The 25,836-nt window shown below is 36.3% G+C and overlaps 1 long non-coding RNA gene across 1 annotated transcript in view; it reads right to left on the bottom strand.

Annotated features, from left to right (window-relative positions):
- The window catches only part of LOC139440957 (uncharacterized), a 238,155-nt gene extending 223,305 nt beyond the window's left edge, over positions 1-14,850 (bottom strand). The window contains exon 1 of the long non-coding RNA XR_011651280.1: positions 14,825-14,850. This is a non-coding gene — a long non-coding RNA (uncharacterized lncRNA). The remainder of the gene's footprint in view (positions 1-14,824) is intronic.
- Positions 14,851-25,836: the final 10,986 nt, after the last annotated feature.

A 25,836-nucleotide genomic window follows, 5' to 3' on the forward strand; every position in this document is an offset into this window, starting at 1 on the left:
TCAGTGAATTAAAGAGACAAAGACTACTGACTTTCCACAGCTTACATAGAGAAAGATGAGACAGATTATAAACAAAAAAAAAACCTCATAATTAAATGATAAGTACATCTTATTTTATGTGAGAGATAGAATGCTGTGAAAAAATGAAACAATGGTTTGTTCTGCCAGCACCTGTATAACAGCATATAAGACATGGTGGCTGTTAGAACTCTCAATCAGCCAGCTGGAGGGGTGAACCCACCAGAAAGTGAGCCATCAATAATCAGAGCCCAAGTACAACAGAGGCCACATAAACAGAATCTAAGATACACCTAGAGCATCCAGCTCAGGAGATCAAAGAAACTGTACCACTGAGTCCCACAGAACTCCTGCTGCAGAGGGGAGCCCACAAAAACAGGGAGTGAAGGAGACCAATCTGATAAGCAGAAACAAACAAAAAGAGTCACCTAAAATGGGAAGACAAAGAAACAACCCCTAACTGAAAGGAAAGGAGGAATCTCCAGAAAAAAAAGCTAAATTAAATTGAGACAAGCAGTTCATCAGAGTTCAAAATAATAGGATGCTCAAGGAACTCAGTGAGAACTACTAGAAACTTAATGGGAGCTACAAGGAACTTAGTGGGAACTACATCAGATTGAAATAGAACACAGAAACTATGAATAAGAAGCAGGAGGAAATGAAGACTACAATATCTGAAATGAAGAATATACTAGAAGGAATTAAAAAAAGGCTAGATGAAGCAGAGGATTGAATCAGCAAGTTGGAAGGCTAGGTAGAAAAATAACACCCAGGCAGAGCAACAGAATAAAAAATGACTCAAAAAAGAATGAGGATAGTTTAGGGGAGCTTCAGGACAACATGAAGCATAACAACATTCACACCACAGGAATGCAGAAGGAGAAGAAAAGGAGCAAGGAAAGAAAATCTGTTTGAAAAAAAAAAATAATGACAGAAACTTCCCTAACTTAGTGAGGGAAAAAGTCATGCAAGTTCAGAAAGCACAGAGGGTCCCAATCAAGATTAACACACAGATGCCCACTCCAAGACACATCATATTTTAAATGAAAAAATTTAAACACAAAGAGAAAATCTTAAAGGCAGCAAAGGAGAAACAACTGGTAACATACATGAGCACTCCAATAAGGCTATGAGCTAATGTCTCAACAGAAACACTACAATCCAGAAGGGAATGGCATGAAACATTCCAAGTAATAAAAAGCAAAAGCCTGCAACCAAGACTACTCTACCCAACAAGTCTCTCATTTAAAATGGAAGGTGAAATAAAAACTTCCCAGACCAAAAAAAGAAAAGAAAAGAAAAAGGCTAAAAGAAGACATCTCCACCAAACCAACATTGCAAGACATATGTAAGGGACAGCTTTAACAGGAAGAAATAGAGAGAGAGAGAGAAACAAAGGTGCAAAGGGAAAAAATGGCAGTGAACAAGTACCTATCAATAATAACCTTAAATGTAAATGGATTAAATGCTCCATCAAAAAGCATAGGGTAGCTGAGTGGATAAGAAAACATAATCTGCATATATGCTATCTATAAGAGACCCATCTCAGAACAAAAGATCTACACAGGCTAAAAATGAAGGGATGGGAAAAAATATTCCAAGCAATTTAGAACATGAAAAAACAACCTGGGGTAGCCATATTTATATCAGACAAAACAGATCACAAAACAAAGGCCATACAAGAGACAAAGAAGGTCACTACATAATACTTAAGGGAGTTATCCAACAAGAGGATATAATACTTGAAAACATATGAACCCAACATAAAAGTACATAAATACATAAAGAAAATCTTGGAGGACTTTAAGAAGGAGATCGACAGCAATACATTCACTGTAGGGGATTTTAACATCCCACTATCAACAATGGACAGATCACGCAAACAAAGAATCAACAAGAATATTGTGGCATTGAATGACACTCTAGATCAAATGGACTTAACTTATATTTATATAACACTTTTATCTTAAAGGAACAAAGTATACATTTTTTTTTCAAACACACATGGATTATTTTCAAAGACAGACCACATGGGAAGACATAAAACAAGCCTTAAAAAATTCAAGAAAATTGAAATCATCAAGCTTCTCCTCAGATCACAATGGCTTGAAACTAGAAACCAACCTCAAGGAAAAAAACTCAAAAGCATTCAAATACATGGAGACTGAATAACATGTTATTAAATAATGAGTGAATTAACAACGAGATCAAGAAAGAAATCCAAAAGTATCTGGAAACAAATGAAAATGAACACACATTAATCCAAAAGCTATGGGACACAGCAAAGGCATTCCTGAGACGGAAGTTCACAGAAACACAGGCCTACCTAAAGAAGATAGAAAAACCTCAAATTAACAACCTCACCATACATCTAAAAGAGCTAGAGGAACATCAACAAACAAAATCCAGAGTGAGTAAAAGGAAGGAAATAATCAAGATCAGAGCAGAATTAACTGACATAGAGACAAAAAAATAAATAAATAAATCCAAAGAATCAATGAATCCAGGAGCTGGTTCTTTCAAAAAATAAACAAAATTGACAAACCTTTAACCAGACTCATCAAGAAAAAAAAGAGAGAGGACCCAAATAAGTAAGATCAGAAACAAAAGAGGAGAAATAACAACCAATACCACAGAAATACAAAGGATTGTAAGAAATTACTATGAACTATGAACTATATGTCAAGAAACTGGACAACCTAGGCAAAATGGACAAATTTCTGGTGAGATACCATCTCCCAAAATTGAGTCAAGAAGAAGTGGAAGGGTGGAACAGACTGAAAACAATTAGCAAAATTGAAGCAGTCATCAAAAAACTCCAGGCACATAAAAACCCTGGACCAGATGGCTTCACAGGTTAATTTTACCAAACATTCAGAGAAGAACTAACAGCTCTCCTTCTCCATCTACTCTAAAAAAATAAAGAAGAGGGAAGACTACCAAACTTGTTTTATGGAGCTAGTATCATCATAATTCCAAAACCAGGTAAAGGACACAACAAAGAAAGGAAATTACAGGCTAATATCTCTGATGAACATACATGCTAAAGCCCCCAGAAAATATTGGCAACCTAGATTCAGCAACACATTAAAGAGATCATACACCATGATCAAATGGGATTTATCCAGGGATGCAAGAATGGTACAACATTAGCAAATCAGTAAATGTAATATACCACATAAACAAAATAAGAGACAAAAATCACATGATCATATCAATAGTTGCTGTAAAAACATTTGAGAAAATCCAGCACCCATTTATGATAAAAATGCTCAGCAAAGTGGGAATAGAAGGAGCATACTTCAACATATATAAGAAAACAACTGCCAACATCATATTCAATGGGCAAAAACTAAAAGCATTTCCCTTAAGATCAGGAACAAGACAAGTGTGCCCGCTTTCCACCACTCTTATTCAACATAGTACTGGAAATTCTAGCCACAATGATCAGACAAGAAAAAGAAATAAAAGGCATCCAAAGTGGAAAGGAGGAAGAAAAATTGTCATTATCTGCAGATGACATGATAGTGTACATGGAAAACCCTATAGAATCCACAAACAAACTACATGACAAGAGAATTTGGCAGAGTTGCAGGATACAAAGTTGGTATTCAGAAATCAATGGCATTCTTGTATACCAACAATGAATTATCAGGACGAAAAGTAAGAAAAAAAATCCTATTTACTATACCATAAGAAAAATAAATCACCTAGGAATAAATTTCACAGAATGTAAAGAATGTAAAAGACCTGTACTAGGAAAAATATAGAACACTGAAGAAAGTAATTGAAGAAGATACAAATAAATGGAAGCATGTATCATGTTCATGCACTGGAAGAATTAACATTATTAAAATGTCCATACTACTCAAAGCAATCTATAGATTCAATTTATAGATTCAATAAATATAGATTTAATTCCTATTAAAACCCAATGGCATATTTCACAGGTTTAGAACAGATTTTCCAAAAAATTATATGGAACCAAAAAAAGACCCTGAATAGCCTCAGCAATCCTGAGAAAGAAGTACAAAGTTGGAGAGATCAAAATACCTGATATTAAACTATATTTCAAGACCACTGTAATCAAGACAGCCTGGTACTAGCATGAGAACAGACATGTAGATCAATGGAACAGAATAGAGAGTCCAGAAATGTATCCTTTATAGTAGTTCCTGTAACCCCCTCTCCTCACTGTCCCCTCCCCACTCCCCCCTGCCCATTGTTAGATTGTTCTTAACTTCAATGTCTCTGGTTATATTTTGTTTCCTTTTTTCTTCTATTTATTATGTTCCAGTTAATGGTGAGATCATATGGTATTTGTCCCTCACTGTCTGGCTTATTTCACTTAGCATAATGCTCTGAACCCACATCTCTATGGTAAGTTAATATTTGACAAAGGTGGTACAAGCACACAACACAGTAAAACAGTCTCTGCAATAAATGGTTTTTGGAACTGGACTGGTACATGCAAAAGAATGAAACTAGACCACCAACTACACCATACACAAAAATAAACTTAAAATTCATAAAAGACTTAAATATAAGTCATAATACCAAAAAAGTTCTAGTGGAAAACATAGGCAGTAGAATTTCAGACATCCCATGTAATAATATTTTTTTGCTGATATATCTCTTAGGGCAAGGGAAATAAAGGAAAAAATAAACAAATGGGACTACATCAAATTAAAAAGCTTCTGCACAGCTAAGAAAACCATCATCAAAATGAAAAGGGAACAAACTGTATGGAAAAACATATATTTCAATGATACATCAGACAAGGTTTTAATCTCCAAAATATATAAATAACTCATATGACTCAATGCCAGTTAGACAAACAACCTAATTTAAAAACGGCCAAAGGACCTGAATACACACATCTCTAAGGAGGACATACAGATGGCCCTTAGACATATGAAAAAAAATGCTCAACATCACTAGCCATCACAGTGATGCAAATTAAAGCCACGATGAGATAGCACCTCCCACCAGTCAGAATGGTTATCGTTAATAAATCAACAAACAACAAGGGCTGGCGAGGATGTGGAGAAAAAGGAACCCTAATGCACTATTGCTGGGAATGAAGACTGGTGCAGCCACTGTGGAAAACCATGTGGAATTTCCTCGGAAAATTAAAAATGGAAATGCCTTATGACCTAGCAATTCTACTGCTGGAAATATACCCTAAAAATCCTGAAATACCAATTCAAAGGAACTTATGCACCCCTATGTTCATAGCAGCACTATTTACAATAGTCACAATAGCCAAGTGTTGGAAATAGCCCAAGTGCCCATCAGTAGATGAGTGGATTAAAATATTGTGGTATATTCACATAATGGAATACCATGCAGAAGAAAGAAAAAAGGAAGTCCTACCTTTTGACAACATGGATGGAATTTGAGACTGTTCTGCTAAATGAAATAAGCCAGTGGGCAAAATACGAATATCACATGACCTCACTTAAAACTGTAATCTAATGAACAAAATAAACTAACATGAAAAAGCAGAGACATGGAAACATTGAACAGACTGGTAACTATAGGAGGGGAGGAGGAAGAAGGGGAATGGAAGAAGGAAAGGGAAGGGATTAGTTAAAGAACATGTATGAATGACTCATGGACATGAACACTGGAGAGGGGATTGACTGGGTGAGAGGGTTGGGCTGGGTGGAGAGGGGCAAAAGGGAAAAGATTGGAACAACTGTAATAAAATAAACAATAAAAAATGAAACAATGGAGCAGAATAAGAAAGACTGGGAGCCAGAGGAGAGGGAGCACAATTGTAAATTGAAAGGTGACATTAGATCAAAGAGCAAAAATTTGAAAGAGAGTAAGGAAGTGAGCTTAATGGCTATTTAGAGATAGCACTTTCCTGGCAGAATGAATAGGGAAAATAGAGACCTTATGGAGGTTTCCCATTCATGATAGCATCATAGGAGCCTTTTAAACTCATCTCCTGCCATGGACACACAAAATCTATAGTTATACACAGAGCAATTTTCCCTGAATGAAATCTGGAAACTAGCTGAGCAACTCCTGCACATCAGGCAAACAGAATACCCACATCACCCACATCAAAATGGGAAAGGAATGCTGAGACACTCTCACTGTAAATCTCACCCCCCAGCACAGCACCATACAATTAGGGTGCAGCTTCTAGTTTCTTCCTGAGAAGCAAAGGTATTGCATGCCAAATCAAGCACCCTATCTTTTAAGACTCCTACATGAGATGCATGTACCAGAACACCTAGCTTTGAAAGACAACAGGGCTGTGTCCAGGAGACCCAAAGACTATAGCAAACAGTTCTAAGGAACTCATGAGGACTTGCTGTAGCTATCCCCCTAGAAGTCAATGCACAAAGGGCAGGTCCACCTCAGTCTTTCCCTATTTGCATACTGCTACTTGAGGGTCAGTCTTTTAATTTAATATGTGTCTAGGGGCTGACTGCAATGCTCCCTGGAGAACAGGGATCAGGAAGACACCACTCTGCCTTCTCACTTGAGCCCACTCCAAACCGCCAATAAGCTCCTGGGAAGGAGCTTATGTACATGTTGGGTACTCCAGCTGTTGTGGCTGTTGCCCAAAGGACAGGTCCCAAACAACAGGTCAAAAAAGAAATAAAGAGAAATTTAAAAAATATCTTGAGACAAATGAAAATGGAAATACAAGATACAAAATTTATGAAATGCGGCAAGTAGTTCTAAGAGGGAAGTTTATAGTGATAAATACCTACATTAAGAATAAAGCAAGTTCTCAAGTAAAAACTCTAACTTTATTCTACAAGGAACTAGACTAGGAAGAACAAACTGAGCCCAAAGTTAATTAGCAGAAAGAAGAAAACTACAAAGATCAGAGTGGAAATAAGTGAAATAGCACACAAAAAAATAGAGACTAATAAAAGATTTCAAAAAATTTGCAGGATCAAAATCAATGTATAAAACTAGTTGCATTTCTATACACTAATAATGAACTTTCAGAATGAGAAAATAAAAAAACCAATCCCATTTGTATTACATCAAAAAGAATAAAATACTTAGGAATAAATTTAACCTCAGAGGTGAAAGATCTGTACATTGAGAATTATAAGACACTGATGAAAGAAATCAGAAAAGATGCAAAAAAGTAGAAAGATATTCTATGCTCATGTATTAGAATCATTGATATTGTTTAAAATGCCCAGAAAAGCTACAGATTCAAAACAATCTTTATCAAAATTCCAAAAGAATTTTTTACAGAAATATAAAAACAACCCTAAAATTTGTATGGTACCACACACACACACAAAAAACCTAAATAACAAAAGCAATCTTGAGATAGAAAAACAAAGCTGGAGGCCTCACACTTTCTAATTTCAAACTACATTACAAAGCTATAATAACCAAAACTGTGTGGCATTAGCATAAAACTAGATGCACAGATCAATGAAACATAGATCAATAGAGGACCTAGAAATAAACCTACATATATATGGTACATTAATTTAAGACAAAAGGCCCAAGAATATACAATGGGGGAAGAATAGCCTTTTTAATAATTGGTGTTGGAAAAACCAGACAGCCACATGCAAAAACAAAAACAGAAACAAAACAAAACAAAAAAAACTGGATCTCTCCCTTACACCATATATAAATATCAACTCAAAATGAACTGAAGACTTAAAGTAAGACCTAAACCCCATAACATTCCTAAAAGAAAACATGGAGGTATGCTCATTGGCATTAGTCTTGGCAGTGATTTTTTTTTTTTGTATTTGACACTAAAAGCATAGGCAACAATAGCAAAAAGTAACAAGTGGGACTACATCAAACTAAAAATTTTTGAAGAGGCAAGAAAAAGATAAAAAAATGAAAAGGCAACCTATGGAATGACATAGAATACAAAAATATTCACATATATCTTGATAAGGGTTAACATCGAAAATACATATTTTTAAAAACTCTCACAATAGAAGAAAAAGTCAATTTTACAATGGGCTGAGGAACTAATACACATATAAATGATCAGCAAGCACATAAAAGGGTGCTCAACATCACTAATTGTCAGGGAAATGAAAATATGAGATATTACACATAAATCGAAATGAGATATTACCTCATAGCTATTAAGTGGATATCAGAAAGATGAGATAACAAGTGTTGGTGAGGATGAAAAGGCAAAAACAAAAACAAAATCAAAACTCACGCACTGTTGGTGGGAATATAAATTGGTGCAGCCACCATGGAAAACGGTGGAGGTTCCTTCAAATTACAATATGATGTGGCAATCCTACTTCTGGGTATGCAGTCAAAGGAAATGAAAACAGACTATCTAGGAGACATATGCACTGCCACGGTATTATTCACAATAGCCAAGATAGAAACAAACTAAGTGTCCATTAGTCAACAAATGAATGGGTAAAGATGGGTGTGTGAATGTATGTGCATATATTATATATGTGTGCATATACACCATCTATATATTGCAGTAACATTCAGCCATGAGAAAGAAGAAAATCCTACTATTTTCAACAACATAGATAGAATTTGTGGGATACACTATGCTTGTTAAATAAGCCAGACATAGAACGGCAAATACTGCATGGTATCGTTTATATGTGCAACCTAAAAAAAGATTTAAAAATAATTAAACTCAGAAACAGGCCTTAGAAAAGTCATTTTCAGGGACTGAGGGAGTGAGGTATATAGGGAAACACTGGTAAAAGTTACAAATTTTCACTATAAGATAAATAAGATCTGAGGATCTAATGTATAACATAATGACTATAGTTGAAAACAATGTATTATAAAATTGAAATTTGCTAAGAGAGTAGAATTTAAATGTTTCAAACAAAAACAAAAACAAAAACCCTAAGGCCAAACTTTGCCTTGCTTGTTTTGAGAACCGAAAGCTGAGGCTGCAGCAGAGGGAGCAAGTTAGAAAGTTAAGTGAGAGATAGTAGGAGTTTAAGCCTGTGGAACCTTTTCATTCACTGATAGATCTTACTCTTAGAGAACTAGGAGGCCATTGGAGGATTCTGAGTGGAAAAAGGCTATCATCTGATTTATGTTTTAAAAGGACCATTCTGATGTTATGAATAAACTGAAAGAGACTAAGGGTGGAAGCAGGAAGACCAATTAGGAGGAAACTGAAATAATGAAGAGATGATAGAGTCTTGGGCCAGTGAGGGTAGTAAAAGTTGTGGAATAATAAATATATTTTGAAGCATAGCTAAGAGATTTCCCTACAGAAAGGGTCTTGGAGGTGAAAGAAAGAGGAAACAGAAGACTCCCAAGACATAGGCCCTAAAATTGGGAAATTGATATGTAGTGTTCCCATGATTTTTAAATTTTACTTTTACTAACAGTATATGTTTCTTAAAATACCCTTCATTGTTTTGTAAGATTTAAAAAATGTTTATGAGTGGAATTATATTGCTTTTATTCTCCTTGCATTGTATTTTTAAATGTACCCTCATTGATCCATGTAGTTCTACTTCATTAATATAACTGCCCTATAGTATTTCACCACACTTTTCATGTAATTATCCTATGAGGAGGTACTCTGGGTGTCTCTTCTTTTTCACTGTGGCAAACACCGGCATCATATCTCTAGTATGTATCTCCTTGTGCATCATATAGAGTACATCAAAGAAGACATCAAGAATCAGAACTGCTATGTATACATATCTTTCAGCTTCATTGAGTAATTCCAAATTAATTTCTATATCCAGTATATGTCATATAAGTGTTCTCATTTTCCTTCACTCCAGTAAAAGCTTGATGTTTTCAGGTCTTTTTCCACCCATATTATGAGTGAGGAATATTTCAATGTGCATTTTCATAATTATTAGTGAGGTTAATCATCCTTTAATACATATCTGTCTACATATCTGTTTTAGATTCTATCTTCTATAATTTTCAGGTTTCCATCTTTTGCCAATTACTCTATTATATTGATTAATTGCTTCCATATTGCTTCCTGGAAGGTCTTTATGTAATATATAAAATTGTTTGTCGGTCATATAAATTACAAATATCTCAAGTCTATGTTTTTTTTCATCTTTTGATCTTCCAGTTAAGTTTTTCATTTTACCGTGATTAAATTTATCACCTTCTCTCTTTGTTGTTAGATTTTGTGTATAAGTATATGTACATATGTGTGTATATTTTAATAAATCCTTTCCTAATCTGATGTCATAAAGGGATTCTCTAATTTTTCTCTAAATTTTTATATATTTCCTTTTCTGATTTAGGCCCTAAATCCTCACTCAAAAAATTATTTTTCTGTGTGCTGCAAGGTAGACATCTAGTTTTGTATTTTACACTATGAGCAAATTTAACCAACACTTATTTATTGAAAAAAATTGTTATTTCACTATCAATGCTTATTACCTTCTCTATCAGCTATAAAATTCCCTCATCAGTTCAATGAAATCTTATAAATTCAGGCTTCTGTCTCTTTGTCTTTTGCTCAATATTATGATTTTAAGAGTTACCCCCATTGTTAACTAAAATAGTTATTTGTTGGTTTTGTTTGTTTTTTACATTGCTCTTTGGTATTTTTATGTATGATGATGTATTTTGATGGGTTTTTTTGTTTTTTCTAGTTTCTGTTTATTATATATAATGCTATGGAATTGAACCTTCTTGCACAATCTCCTATGTTGCAATATGTGTATATTTATCTAAGAGTGGAATAGATAGGTTATCAGATATGGAAATGTTCAACTTTATTAGGGGCTGCCAGTTTCTGAGAATGATGCTACAGTTACACTCCCCACAGCGGTGGGTCACAGATGAAGCTCTTCCACACTCCATCAACACAATATAGTGAGAATTATTTTAAAAACGCTGTTGAAAGAAATTAAAGAAGATCTAAATAAAAAGAAAACATCCCATCCTCCTGTATCAGAAGACTTAATATGGTTGGCAATATTTCCAAAATAGATCTGTAGAATCAATGCAATTCCCAGAACTCCAGCTGACTTCTCTGTAGAAAATGACAAGCTGATCCTAAAATTTATATGAAAACTCAAGGAAGAAGAGTCAACACAACCTTGAAAAAGGACAAAATTGGAGTATTCAAATACTATCAGTTCAAAGGAGCCTAAAAGAAGGCTCCATTTTTAATCTAGGCTGCTGTTATTTGAACACTTGTGTTTTAATTTACTGCACCCTGATTTCATTGCATGAATTATCATATTATAATCAATGTGCTCATTAACTAGGTGTGTATATGTTAGAAGATGGCAATCTATATATTTTGAAAGTATGAAATTAAGATTTGCTGAAGGTAAATTAAAGTAATTAATCACATTATCATGTGTCACTCAGATAGGCAGGAACAAGATGTAATACAAGGAAAGATGGAATGCAGTTACAAATTCATAATATAGGTGAAATTATGATACCTGCTGAGCAACATTCAGATTTCAAGCATGACTCAGCATCACTTTACTCCCTTAATTGGACAACATCATTATAAAGTTTTAGTGAGCAGGCAAAGCTAGCTTGAAGAAAATATATTGCCACTAGCAGCTCGGTTGTCTTTACACCTAAAATATGTTAGCCCAGGGAACACAATCATTCCTGCCCTTCATAAATCTAGTAAATTACCAAATCCTATCTCATTTTTCCCATCTTTTCTGTAGTGATTTTAAAAGATCTTTTCCACCCACCAAACATGTGCATAGGATACTGCAACCTTCTCACTAGAACCACTGGTCCATAAATACTTCCGAACCCTTCACCTCCCTCATCCATTATTAAGGCCACTGACAGATTAATACCATAAAAAGCTATTTATCCCACCTTGATTCTATAACATCATATAAAATGTACACTTTGTTACCCTTTAGTGCAGTAATTTGAGCATTCGTGGAGATACCTACAAAGGATTTTTTATTGGACTTTAAACTCTCTGGAACTGGACACTTTTATCTTAAAATCCTTAAAAATTCGACTGCAGTGTACTGTGGATATTCTCAGAATACTTAATAAGTAAATTTAGTGTAATACATATGTCCTGGTGCCAAAGAATTCTATCATGGGATTGAGATTAGACATATGGAACAATCAGAAGACAAAAATACTGACTTAGAGCATTCAACTTGTGGTATCAAGGACAAATATTTAGGGTTCAGTAAAGGGAACCCTCATAGTGATGTATTATTTGACCCTCAGTGGACTAGTAGGATGGTAACAAGAAAAACAGCAAGATACAGGAATAAAGAAAAGAGCATACCTAAATGCTTCTCACTGGTACATTAAGGTTTTTACTGGAGAACAGTGAAAGGCATCATTTGATAAGGGGAAGTGTATTTATCTTATGAAATACCTTGTTATTCAAAATTGTTACATTATGTGAGAGGTGTAAAAGTACTGGCCAGTTCTCCACGACAGAATCATTTTCAATTTCATATATATATAAAAAATATATATACATTTTATATATATATGTAAATATATATTGGAAATTTATATATATATTGGAAATTTATATTTATATATAGAAGTATATATATTTCCCATATCATATATACATATGATTTATGAAATTTATATATAAAATATATATAACAGAAAATTTGCATTTTCATATATTTATATATGTATTTATATATTTATATGCAGTAAAAATAAAAGCAAAATCTCATAGCAAGGCTGAAGACTGATCATTCAAGTTCTGTCAAAATCGAGAAAGATTTCTACAAATTACAAGAATGGAAGATTTTACTGAAAGAGAGATTAATAGTCCACTAATCCTGCAAAAAAGTAAACAAGAATATCCTTTGTCTCTGCTTTCTTCTCCAGTAGCTCAAAAAAACAACATGTGTATCCTGGAAAGTTTCTATATCCCATCTGTCACTGTATGTTTCTTTCTACATTCAGATTTCGACTTCAAAATCTACTGAAAGTTGGTTTTGTTTTAACATAACACCTTAGGAAGTGTAGAACCTATACGTAAAGTATTATATGGGGTTGGGGTTGGGTATAGAAAGAGAAGCACTGAAAAGTGTTATATACTTAAGATTCTAGGTTTTTTTTTTTTTACATGCACAATTTCTTTCAGAATTCTAAGAACCAAACTAAGGAGCAAGATAGAAGCAGATGTGGTCTAGCACTGCACAAAAACTTCCCATCCAACTGTGTCTGTTAGAAAGAGATTTACCCAATACCAGAGTGGAAAAAGTGGACCAAAAAGAATTTTTACACCTGAATGCTGGCCCAAATTAGATTTGAGTAGATCCACCAATGTGAGGCAAGAAGCTGCATTTTTGAAACGGCATCAGACAGTCATAAAAATAGATGTTGAGAATAAAATGCAATAGAATGAGATGAAGAGGGAGGTGGAATTGATAAGAAAATAAAGAGGATGTGAAATAATAAATTAATTAATTAATACAGCATAATCAGTGACAGATTATAAAATAAAATTGAATAATACCCAACCAACCTCAAACAAATAAGATGAAATGAATGAAAGGCAGAATTTTCAGATACTTCTGTAATGTTACACAAAAAAATGAAGCTACATAGCTCTATTTCAAAATGGAGTTTTAAAAGACATATGTGAAACTCAGTCAATTTGACATAAATAAATGTGAAGACAAGAGAAAGACACTATCAAAGCAACAAGGACTAAGAAATATATACCCATTTACCCTTCTTAAAAATAGACTCCAGATGGCCCAAGGATTAATCAATATGCATATGTAAACAGAAATTTTTGAACTGGAGGGAATAGAAATGAGCAGTAAAGTAGAATAAATAGAGTTGGTGTGAGAAGATTGTTTTTAATTTAAATAGAACTCCAAAATCAAATGTCAAAAATGATCAAATTAAGATTGAAAGGAAACATACATTATTTAAAAATTACAATAATATAAGGAAACAAATTAATGTTATATTTATAAAAATGAGATGTAGCTAAAGCAAAGTTCTATCAAATTCCTTGTTTTCTATAGAGAAGAATTAGAAGACAATATTGAAGTCATGTGTTTAATGATTAGGAAATGTTCTGAAGCTAAGGAAAGAAACTATATAATTATAAGCATAAGAAACATTAACATATTTTAAACACATAATATTTTAAAACAGAAATATTTATGATTCCAATACAAATTATTTAAATTCCCCTTTTATAAGACCAATATTTTAATTAGGTCAATAATAAATAATCAGAAGAGGCACAGCCAAACAATATCATACAGAAAGATTAAAAGTAAAAGAATGATTCAATATGTTTCAGGCAAACACATAAAATTAAATACATTGGATTATATACATTAAAAAAGTAAAATTTAAAACAAAGTCCTTCAATAGAATCTAAGGTAAAAAGCAAAATAAAAATTTTTATATAGGTTAATTTTATTTTTTCACATACACCTAAACATGCACGGACTTTCATAAGGTTTTTAAAAAGCCCAGAGCACTGAAATATATCAAAAATAGTTTGAAATGCAAGGAGAAAATAACTGGATCTCCAAGATAGAATTAAACATCATTTTCTCCTAGATTACCAGAGAAACTATTTTAAAAACTAAAAAAGGACACAGAGGATTTAAATAATAAATTCACAATATTAAATCAAAGCATATGTATTGAATTTTGCACCTTAAAAATGTGAAATACAGGATGTCAACAAGATGGCAGAAGAGGAAGCCCCAGGCTCTCCTCTCCCCAAGGAGATGCCTACTCAACAACAATACATTGACAAAATCCCTTTGTGCGAGATCCATAAACAAGTTAAGAAGTTTCTACACCCCAGACCAGGACACAATTAGCTGTATCAGAACTGGTAGGAAAATCCATGGCACTCACTTACCATAGTCCCCCTCCTTGGCTCAAGTCAGTATGGCACAATGAAGAGAAAACTTAGAGTTTTGGGCTTTTCCCTGGGGAGGAAAGAAGCCTGAAATATACTTTTGGTGAGGCAGGCTGCCCAAGGGACTGATTTCTGTTTTGCCTGAATCTAGGCACAAACAGGAAAAGGTGTCACCTTGGGAGCTACTGAGAACAAAGGTGTCAATTTGGACTAGCTTACACTTGCTAACCATAGTACCTCCCCCTGGCAAAAAGGAACCCTCAACTCCTGGCTTCTCCCTGAGGAGGGAAAATGTTGGATGGTGCATCCAAAGTTCTAGCTTTTCGGGGGCTGCTCAAAGGACTGGTTTCTGTTTTGTCTATTTCTATGTGCTAATGGGGCCCAACCTGCTAGAGGTGCCCAGGGGAGCCACAGGAAAGGAAAGAGAACTGAGAGGCTTGCAACAGCTCCCAAAAGCCTGTAATACAGCAAAGCTAATACTGCTCAGAGGCCTTTCCCTTGAGGAAAGGTGAAGAGTAGAGTTTGCACCCAATGTTCCTAATTTCAAAACATTACAAAGCTACAGTAATTAAAAAAGGTATGTATGGTACTAGCAGGAAAACATACATATAAATCAAAGAAACAAAACTGAGAGCCCAGGAATACAGACAAAGGACCCGAGCCAGAAGTCACATAGCATACCCTGAGAGTTCCAATTGTGTCCTTTGCCTTCCTGGGAAATCCTACACTCTACCCATCCTGACCAGGTCCCAGGCCATGTCCAGCCACTGACAACCCTGACTGAGATCAAAGGAGAGAATATTTCATGATAAAGGAGATTGGGTGAAGAAGCTTGTCCCCCATTGCTGTTAGATGGGCTGGGACAGAAACAGAGAGGCTACCTTTCAAGGAAAATGGTCCATGGACAGGCATAAGTGGTTTCCTAGACAAATTTTAGGTACCTCAAATCTTCCAGAAAAATAGCTGGACCTGTGTTTGAGTTGCTGCAGCCTTGGACCTTGGCAGATATTAAACTGGGGTCCTAGGCTTCCCAGCCAGAAGTTAGCTTTGCTACCCCTGGCTCTTTGGGTCCCCAGAAGGCTATATTGGGCCAGAATGCATACCACACATGGCTGAGCCTCTGGTGAGGTGCTGCCAGACTGTGACTATGAATGGGGGTGATGGAGTGGAAGAGCCCGCCAGCACTGGGCATTGCATGATAAGTGGTGTGAGCTAAATTCCTGTTGGATGAGTCTGGTAGAAAGGGCCACTAGGTCCAGGGCATCTAGATATTTAGGACTCCCCTGCCACCTGGTAGATTAAAATAAATAAATAAGAAGGATTTTTGGACAAGGGTGCAAGGATGCAAAGACTTCCCTGTTCGATTCAATTCAATTCTCAAATCCTAATTCTACAAATAGAACTAATAATTTTCTTTTCTGATACTTCTCTCTGCATCATTAAAATAATTACTAGTAATAGACTTCTGACCAAGATGGAGGCACAGGAAGGTACACTTTGTCTCCTTGCACAAACAAAAGAAGGACAACAAATTTAAAAACAAAAAATTACCAGAACTGCCAGAAAATCGAACTGCATGGAAGTTCAACAACCAAGCAGTGAAAAAGAAAACATTCATCCAGACTGGTAGGAGGGGCAGAGAGGGCATGTGACAATGTGGCAGCTGGTGGACTGGGGTGGGCAAGGTGGTGGCTGGTGGACCAGGAAGTCCCACATTTGTGTGCAGATAAACTGAGAGGAACAACTAGGGAGGGAGACAGACCACATAACCAGAGTTCCAGCATGGGGAAATAAAGACTCCAAACCTCTGACTATAAAATTCTGTGGGGGTTGAGGCAGCAGGAGAAACTCCCAGCCTCCCAAGAGAGTTTGATGGAGAGACCCACAGGCTCCTAGAATGTACACAAGCCTACCCACCCAGGAATTAGCACAAGAAGGGCCAAATTTGCTTGTGGGAAGCAGGGGAAGTGACTGAAAGCTGGCCGAGAGCTGAGCAAGCAGCATTGCTCCCTCTTGGACTCTTCCCCCACATACAGCACCATAAGTAGCAACCTGGGTTGGCTTGCCCTGGCAAATACCTAAGGTTCTACCCCTTATAATGTAACAGGCACACCCAGACAAAAATATATGACCCAAATGAAAGACCATACCAAAACTCCAAAAATAGAACTCAGCAATGAAGAGATAGCCAACCTATCAGATGCAGAGTTCAAAACACTGGTAATCAGGATGCTCACAGGAATGATTGAGCATGGTCACAAAACAGAAGAAAAAAGGAGGGCTATGAAAAGTAGAATAAAGAAAAATGTACAGGGCATCAACAGTGAAGGAAAGGAAACCAGGACTCAAGTCATGATTTGGAGTAGAAGGAAGAAATAATATTCAATCAGAACAGAATGAAGAAACAAAAATTCAAAAAAAAAATGAGAAGAGGCTTAAGATCCTCTGGGACAACTTTAAACATTCTAACATCTGAATCATAGCGGTACCAGAAGGAGAAGAGGAAGACAAAGAAATTGAAAACTTATTTGAAAAAATAATGAAGGAAAACTTCCTCATTCTGGCAAAGGAAATAGACTCCCCAGAAGTACAGGAAGCTCAGAGTCCCAAAGCAGATGGACCCAAGGAAGCACACATCAAGGTACATCATAATTGCATTACTGAAGATTAAAGATAAGGAGAGAATCTAAAAGCAGCAAGAGAAAAGAAGACAATTACCTACAAAAGAGTTCCCATAAAACTATCAGCTGATTTCTCAAAAGAAACCTTACAGACAAGAAAGGATTGGAAAGAAGTATTCAAAGTCATGAAAGGCAAGGACGTACACCCAAGATTACTCTACCGAGCAAAGCTATCATTTAGAATGGAAGGACAGATAAAGTGCTTCACAGATAAGGTCAAGTTAAAGGAGTTCATCGTCACCAAGACCTTATTATATGAAATTGAAATGTTAAAGGAACTTATCAAAGAAAAAGAAGACAATCAAAACAATGAACAGTAAAATAACAACAAACCCACAAATATCAACAATTGAACCTAAAAAATACAAAAACAAAAACAAACTAAGCAAACTAGAACAGGAATGGAACCACAGATATGGAGATCACTTGTAGGGTTATCAGTGGGGATGGGGACAGGGGAGAATGGGGGAAAAGTTACAGGGAATAAGAAGCATAATTGGTAGGTACAAAATAGACAGGGGGAGGTTAAGAATAGTATAGGAAATGGAGAAGCCAAAGAACTTATATGCATGACCCATGGACATGAACTAAGGTGGGGGAATGCTGGTGGGAGGGGGGGTGCAGGGCAGAGGGGAATAGAGGGTGGAAAAAATGAGACAACTGTAATAGAATAATCAATAAAATATGTTTTAAAAAATAATTAATAGTAACAGAATTGTTGAGTAACTTAGTGATTTTACTATGCCAGGAGCTTTATTTATATGAGGGTTATTGTTTAATTTAATAAAACGATTCTGTTTATTTCAAAGGATACAATATCACTTCTCTATAAGATGAACTTAAGAGAAAATACATTAGCATTGTAGTTTTAAACTGTAGTCACCCTGTGACCCTGAACAATTACAAGTCTAAAAGTCAGTCTGTTTTGAAACTTTATTAGATTGGAAGCTTCTTGTGGAATAAGGGCCATTTTATTTGGACTTCATAAATCCTAAAATCTATACTGTAGTGGAGGTTTCTCTCGGAATCAAAATGAAGAAAATATGCCAATGCAAAATTCCCACATAGTTATAAAATCTTTGAGTCATCACAGCAGGTATGCACAAAGTTATTTAGCACAGGTGTTTCTGAAGTTGAGACACATTCAGGGAGTTCAAAGTACCTATGTTTCTCAAACTCTTACTTCTCCTGGTGTGATTCTGGGCTAATGTTAGTACACAGAGATATAACATTAAATGTGCCACATTTCTGAGTGACTCATTAGCTGCTAGGAATTTGTTACAGGAGATGCCGAAGCTTACAAACCTGTCTATATTTATTTGGTAGTTTCTTTAATTATATTTCTTCACTAAAAGACAAGTCCAGAGAATATGGAATTACATAGAAATCATATGAATGAATTATTAGTTTACATATACCATATTATTTTGATATGCCCCTATCATTTAAAGTAGAAACTCCCTTGTCTGTGTTCCTAAAACACGCACCTCTCTTTGCACTTAACCAATACTCTACCTACTAGCAGTCACGATACTGAAAGACCCTGGGCACAGAGATGACGCTGCATTCATTTCTGCATTGTTGTTTATGAAACAATGTCTTGCTTTGGATATACTCATTTAATGTTTCTTAACTAAGTGGATGAGTTAATCAAGTTGATATAATCAACCTGATATAATCTCTATAATCCTTGATTTCTTCGTTTGTAAAATAAGGGAAGTGATACTACCTATTTTAGATTATTGTTATGAGAACAAAATAAGATAATGTATATGAAGTTTTACCATAGTGCCTGGAGTATTAAAGTCACTCAATAATTCTATTACTAGTAATTATTTTAAATTATGCAGAGAGAGGTATCATAGACAAGAAAGTAGCTCTGTTTGTAGGATTAGGGTTTGGGGATTCAATCAGACAAGGAATAATTTTTGGAAGAAGTGATGTAAATTCATAAAAGGTGAAGCAATCACAGAAACCTAGATACAACATTTTTTAACCACTTACTACCTATGAGGTTTCTCTGAGACTGTTTACTGACTTGTAAAATAAAAAATTATGATATATACCTAATAGGGCTATAATGAGAGATAAATAAGACAATGTATGTGAAAATATTGCTGGATACATAGCAAGCATTGACAAAAAGAAGGAAAGAAAAAATAAGGAAGGGAGGGAGACAAGGAAGAAGAGATGGAGGTAAAAATAAAACTTCCAGAGTGTTGAATCAGTTATCTATTACTGCATAGCAAATCACTGCAAAACTTAGTGACTTAAAACTTCTGTTTTTTCACAGTTTGGGTGGGTCAGGAACATCACTGGGTCCTCTAGTTCAAGTTCTCTCACAAGACAGAACAATGAAGGTATCAACTGAATAGGCAGTCTTCACAAGGCCCAACTGGGGAAGGATACACTGCCAAGATCACTAGCATAGTTGTCGGCAAGATTTAGTTCTGCACTAGATATTGGACTGAAAACCTCAGTTCCTTGATGGCTGTTGGCTGTAAGCCACCCTTACTTCTTTGCCAAGTGGGTTTCTCCATAGGACATCTCACAACATGACAACTTGCTTCATCCGAGAGAAGAGCCAAAAAAAGAGACAGTGAAAGGGAGAGAGCAAGATGGAAGTCACAGACTTTTTAACCCTTTTCTTATTACTTTTGCTGTATTCTATCTATTTATAGAAAGTCATTATACCCAGGCCTCACACAAGGGGAGGAGGAGGAAATTATATAAGGATTGAATACAAGAAGTCAGGGATGAAAGGGGGGCCACTTTAGAAGCTGCTAACAACAGGTGTTCACATTGAGGGCAGACATTTATAAATATATTGGGTAGGTGCATAGATTACAGAAGCCATACTCCCTGCATTCAAATCCTGGCTCTATGACTTAATAAATGATCATTCAGAAACAAGTTGCTTAACCTCTTTATTTCTCTGTAAAAAATAAAATAGAATAATTCCGGCATCAGGAGTAAATAAGTTAATATATGTATAGTATCTAAACAGTGCCCAAGGCACTAGTGATAACTAGCTTTTGTTGTTGTCATCATCACTGTAGTTGTAACTGTGGAAAATACAGGCAAAATGCACCAAGTCACAGAGTGACAGAAAGCAAAGGAGAAAAATACCTCAAGTGAGTCTGTCTTCTCTAGCAACCCCTGTCCTCCAGGCATCTTGGGCAGACATGTTATCTAGATCAGGTTGGCAGTTTGAAACAAGTTCCACAGATTAGGGACTGTGTTGTGTTCTGTTGCAACAGGAAGTCACACTGGGCCAAGGGGACAAAACTACCCCATTGCTTGGTAATGGAACGAGCTATGTCACCACGAGCAAAGGAGAGCTTTGCTGGCAATTCTTCTAAGCCTGGAATTTTCATTAAATGTGCCAATTCAGAATACTGATCCTCCCAACCCCCTCCCTCCAAATAGAAAATCTAGAAGCAGTTGTAGTTTTTATAAATGGCAAAAGCTACTTTGCAGTGAATTTTATACATGTTTCATCACAGCAGAGAAATCGTGTTATTTCCAGTCCTCTCTTTATTGCTGATAAGCCGCGCAGAATTACAACCAGTGAAATATTTCCCTTTTGTCTTGGGTGGTAATGAATTTCCCAGAGGAAAAGAAAGAGTTTCATGTTTTCACTGCATAATAATTCAAATATCTTAGCATGTTGTGGCATAACATTTTTGCCTAATCAAGAAGGTATCTTATATGCTTAAATATCCAGATATAGATTTTTTTTTCTTTCCTAACAGGGAATTATATAGGTAAAGGGCTCTTCAGATAAAATAGCCTAATGTTCTCATCTTTAAAATGAGGTGAGGCCGGAGGGCTAAGAAACTTGCCCGATTTACGCCGCATCAGATTATAATGGAGATTAGTGTGTGTACTTAACAAAGATACTGTCAACGCTAGGTCGGGCCTCTGCCATATCCTTCTCGTTTTTATCTCAAATCTCACCAAGTATTGCTATTATTATCTCCATTTACATACAAAGAAACTGGGAAATATGTATTCATTGCTTTAATTAATATTTGTGAGCACCTCCTCTGTGCCACTGTGTGAGGCATTGAGTTCAGGATATTGAGACAAGACCCAGTTTCTGCCCTCAAAGAGCTTGTTTTAGTGTTGGGACTGGGAGAGTAAATAAACAAATAAACAAGTAAATATGTTAATTAAAATTGCAATAGGTGAAGCAAGAAGCTGGAGAGCTGAGGTGAAGACTAAGGGAGAGAGGGCAATCAATCAGAAACAGATCTTTCTGAAATAAATACTAATATTTAAGCTGAGTCTGAAAAGATGAGAAGTAGTCAGGAGAAGAGACGCAGTGGGTGTTACAAGAGAGGAAACATCCAGAAGGGAAAAAGGACCTAAGACAGGAAAGAACCAGCTTCACCTGTAAACTTGACCATGAAGAGACAGCCCTGGCCAGGTAGCTCAGTCGGTTAGAGCATCATCCTGATACACCATGGTTGTGGGTTCCATCTGCAGTCAGGGTCCATGCAAGGGTCAACCAATAAATGCGTAAATAAGTAGAGAAGCAGACCGATGTCTCTCTCTCCAAAAATCAATAATATCGACCATGAAGAGACAGAGAGCCATTTATGTTGTTTCCTCATGAACACAAATTCCTAGCATGAAAAAAGGGCCTAACATGAAGAGGCTCAAAGTAAGGCTCCACCAGAGCTGGAAACAACAGCAGAACCACCTCCTACCCTCTCCCTGAGTCACTGCTCCCTGAAGGAAATGCTCGCTCCCCAAAATCCAAAGCTGGAACAATTTTTTTCTGTTTTCTTCTTTCCTTCTTTCCTTCCTTCCTTCTCTCTCTCTCTCTCTCTCTCTCTCTCTCTCTCTCTCTCTCTCTCTCTCTCTTTCATGCTTCAGTGGCAGTTCTAGCTACAAGAGTAAGTAAATCTTGTCTTAGGGTGGAAGAAAGAAGTGAATGAATAACTCCTGACCACCTATGGTGGGTCAACTAAGGTTGTAGGCCCTATGTTTGTATTACCTCATTTTTTCCTCATAGCACACAAAGACATAGGTCTTTTAACAATGTAGCTCAAATAATGGCTCAGAAAATGTAGGGTCTTTTTTTTTTTCCTCAAACTCACAAAAATTAAAACTTAAACCTATGCCTAATTTGCTCCAGATTATAGTTTTTATATTTTCTCAATATAACTGCCTTTTCTGAAGTAAAATATTGAGGTAGAGTGGCAGAGTTCATAGGATGGATAGAGGAGGATTTCGTTGCATATTATGATACATAAGTAGCATCCGATTTAGTAGTTCCATAGTTGAGTACACTACCAAGTGCAGGTTAGTGACAGATGATATTCTACCTAATTGGCTTACAACTAGATACATTTTGATATATCCTGATCATTGGTGGGCGATTATACCTGAGCAGCCGTAGAGAAAATGCAGAGAAACTCTGTGCTATAATTTGGCATTTAAATAAAGCCTCCCTAAATTGCAATCTGTAAGCAAAGGCAGATACAACAAATCTCTTAGGACAGCCTCTGGTGTAGGCAAACAATCTGGCACGGAATGCAAACACCCCCATACCTCCCACATTTGTGTGCTGAGTCAAAATGCTAGAGGAGGATAAATTCCTGCCCAGCAGACTCTGGGGCTCTGGGCTTGTTTTCAGGGATCGTTTTGTGAGGTACTCTCCCAATTCCCCTGTTCTACACTAATGGGCAGATTGCCTTACCAGTACAAATCATTATCAAAATAGACCAGGGGTTTGACACTACCTTTCATCAGCAATTTCAACTGCACTAGCTGGATGCTAAGGTAAAATGAATCAACCTTCCTAAAAGCAGGTGAGCTGAGCTACCAGTTAGCAGGCATAAACGAGGCACACAGTTCCCTGAACTGAAGAAAGAAATATCTCAGTGCAGAAAGGTATGACTTTTCTTCATTCCCCCAAGCAGTTCTCAAAATCTGGATTTACATTTCCCTCCTCTCTTTTTGCTCTTTTGTTCATTTAAAAAATTACAGAATAAATACCTCTTAAAATTATATAAGTAGTTGGCATTCTATTAAATAAATGCCCAGTTGAACTTTGCAGGTAAAAGTAATAATAATTTTAAAAAACTAACATTTCTGAACCCCCTAATGTGCCAGGCCACTGTGCTATGGAGTTTACATATAAGCCTGGATATAAAATGGACCATTTAATAGAGTCCAAGAATTTCGGCTAAAATTACACATCTATGGACAATGGGAGGTGTCCCTCTGTGCTCTGAAGGCAGCAGTAAAAGAGGCATATTACAAAGTCACCCTGGGTGCCCTAGAAGTGGCCATACCAGCCCTTCTTCAACCTTCATCTTATCACCTCGTCCAGCTCATACAGGGTCAGATGGAGGAGAGTTGCCAGCCTAGTGGAGAGTGTGTCCACTTCTCATTCTTAGTGGAATAGAGGGGGTATGTGGTTCTAAAATGCCCACAAGACACAGAGCATGAAGATTAAAAACTCACAGACTTCTAGAGGGCCTGAGAAAATAAAATATGGCTGCCTTTCTTTAAAGCTGGGTGTTTGGTAACCTAGAATAACTCAGAGGCCCAGCTCAGTGTTGTCTTGAGAGCACAATGTGGGGAGACACATCTTAATATGTATCTTCTAGAGTTTTGTCCTAAATCAAGATTGCACCTGCTTTCCAACAGAAAATTCTGAAGGTAGGAGGATGACAAGAGATGCCTGGGCATGCAGAGGGAGAGGGCTGCACATGTCCATATTTGTCATGGAGAAGATGAAGGAGTCTCTTCGGGCCAGAGGGATTCCACAGAAGATAACCAGCTTGAGCCATATTATTGAGACTACCCAAGACAAAGGGATACTTTAAGTATCTTAGGGAGAACTACTGGCACAAAAGTAGACTGGTTAGTGGATTTGACAGGCAGGTGTAGAATGCCTCATTATATCAGCAACTGCTCAGTGTGAAAGTCTGTAGTGGGCATTCAACCACCCCACACAGTTGTGCCTCACAAAAACATAAGCATTTCAACATTCATCAAAACAGAGAAAATGGCCAATAATATAGGCCAAGAGAGAACTTCAAACAGGACAAGAAAAATAAAACTAATTCTGACTGTTTGTCTCTTCTCAACTCCAGAGGAGTTGAAGGGTGAAAAAGGAGGGAGATGGAGTAGAAAAACACTGAGGAATGCTAAAAGGACAAATCATACCACCTCCCCAATATAGATGAAATGGAATCAAGACTGAAGTTTAGCGTTTAGATTTGTCTAAAGGAAACCTTTTATAAATACATGAAAGTTAATCTTTATGACAAAAATGGAATATATTCTTATTAAGATGATCGAAAGCTAGAAAGTCTTTTGTAAATATTGTTGGAATAAGGGAAGTGCAACAGAGTATATTTGAAGGCAATAGAAAAATAAAACAGTTTCCTTGTTGAACCACACCATGTTCTGCCTGCTCAGTAAACCACTCAGATGCTGTCTTATGTTAACTACAACATCCCTGCTACGTAGAGTTGAGAGCAATAAAGCAATTCATTCAAGATCACATGCTTTGTCAGTGATTGCTCTAGGGTTCACACTAAAATCCTTCTGAGTTCGAAGTTTCTTCTCTTCCCATTACATAATGAAATCTATAAAAGGAGACAAGGATTAAAACCTGGGATATCTAGAATTTAGGTTTATGTGGGCAAGTGATTAAGAGATTTATTTGGAGAAGTAAGCAGGGAAAATCATTAGGAGTTTATGCATCATGTCCTGAGACTTTATTCTGTCCTCACCTTATTCTTTTAATAAAAGTTATGGAGATTTGACAGTTGTCCTGAGAATGGATACAAGGATAGAGAAGAATCAGATGTGGCAGAAGTTAGGAGGACAGCAAGACCTAAAGAGACATGTAGGTCTCTCTCTCCACAGCCTCTTCCGTTCTAACTACAGAGCCATTCTCCTGCCCTCAACCATAACATCCCAAGTTCATATTTACAGTAAGGATGTTTTGACCTTGTCAACCAGAGTTAGGACTTCTCTGATTTCATACTTCAGAGGATTTTACTTTAAACCACATTGTTTTTCTTTAATTTTATGTCCCCTTCTCTGTCTTCACTTCAGATCCTATTTAAGCAATAGTGACTGCATATTCTATCCATCTTTGAATATCCTGTACCTAGCAGAGTTTCTGACACATAGTGGACTTACTGAATATGAGAATCAATGCATAGAGATGAGGTAGAGAGAAGGGTGAAGACATGGATTTAAAATTACTGAGGCAATCACAGTCATCTGTGAGAAGCAAAATCTCCTTTAAGAAGTAATTCAAAACCAATGAATTCAGAATATATTACAGGCAGAGCA

The sequence above is a fragment of the Desmodus rotundus genome, chromosome 5, assembly GCF_022682495.2.
Source record: "Desmodus rotundus isolate HL8 chromosome 5, HLdesRot8A.1, whole genome shotgun sequence".
In the NCBI taxonomy this organism is placed as follows: Eukaryota; Metazoa; Chordata; class Mammalia; order Chiroptera; family Phyllostomidae; genus Desmodus; species Desmodus rotundus.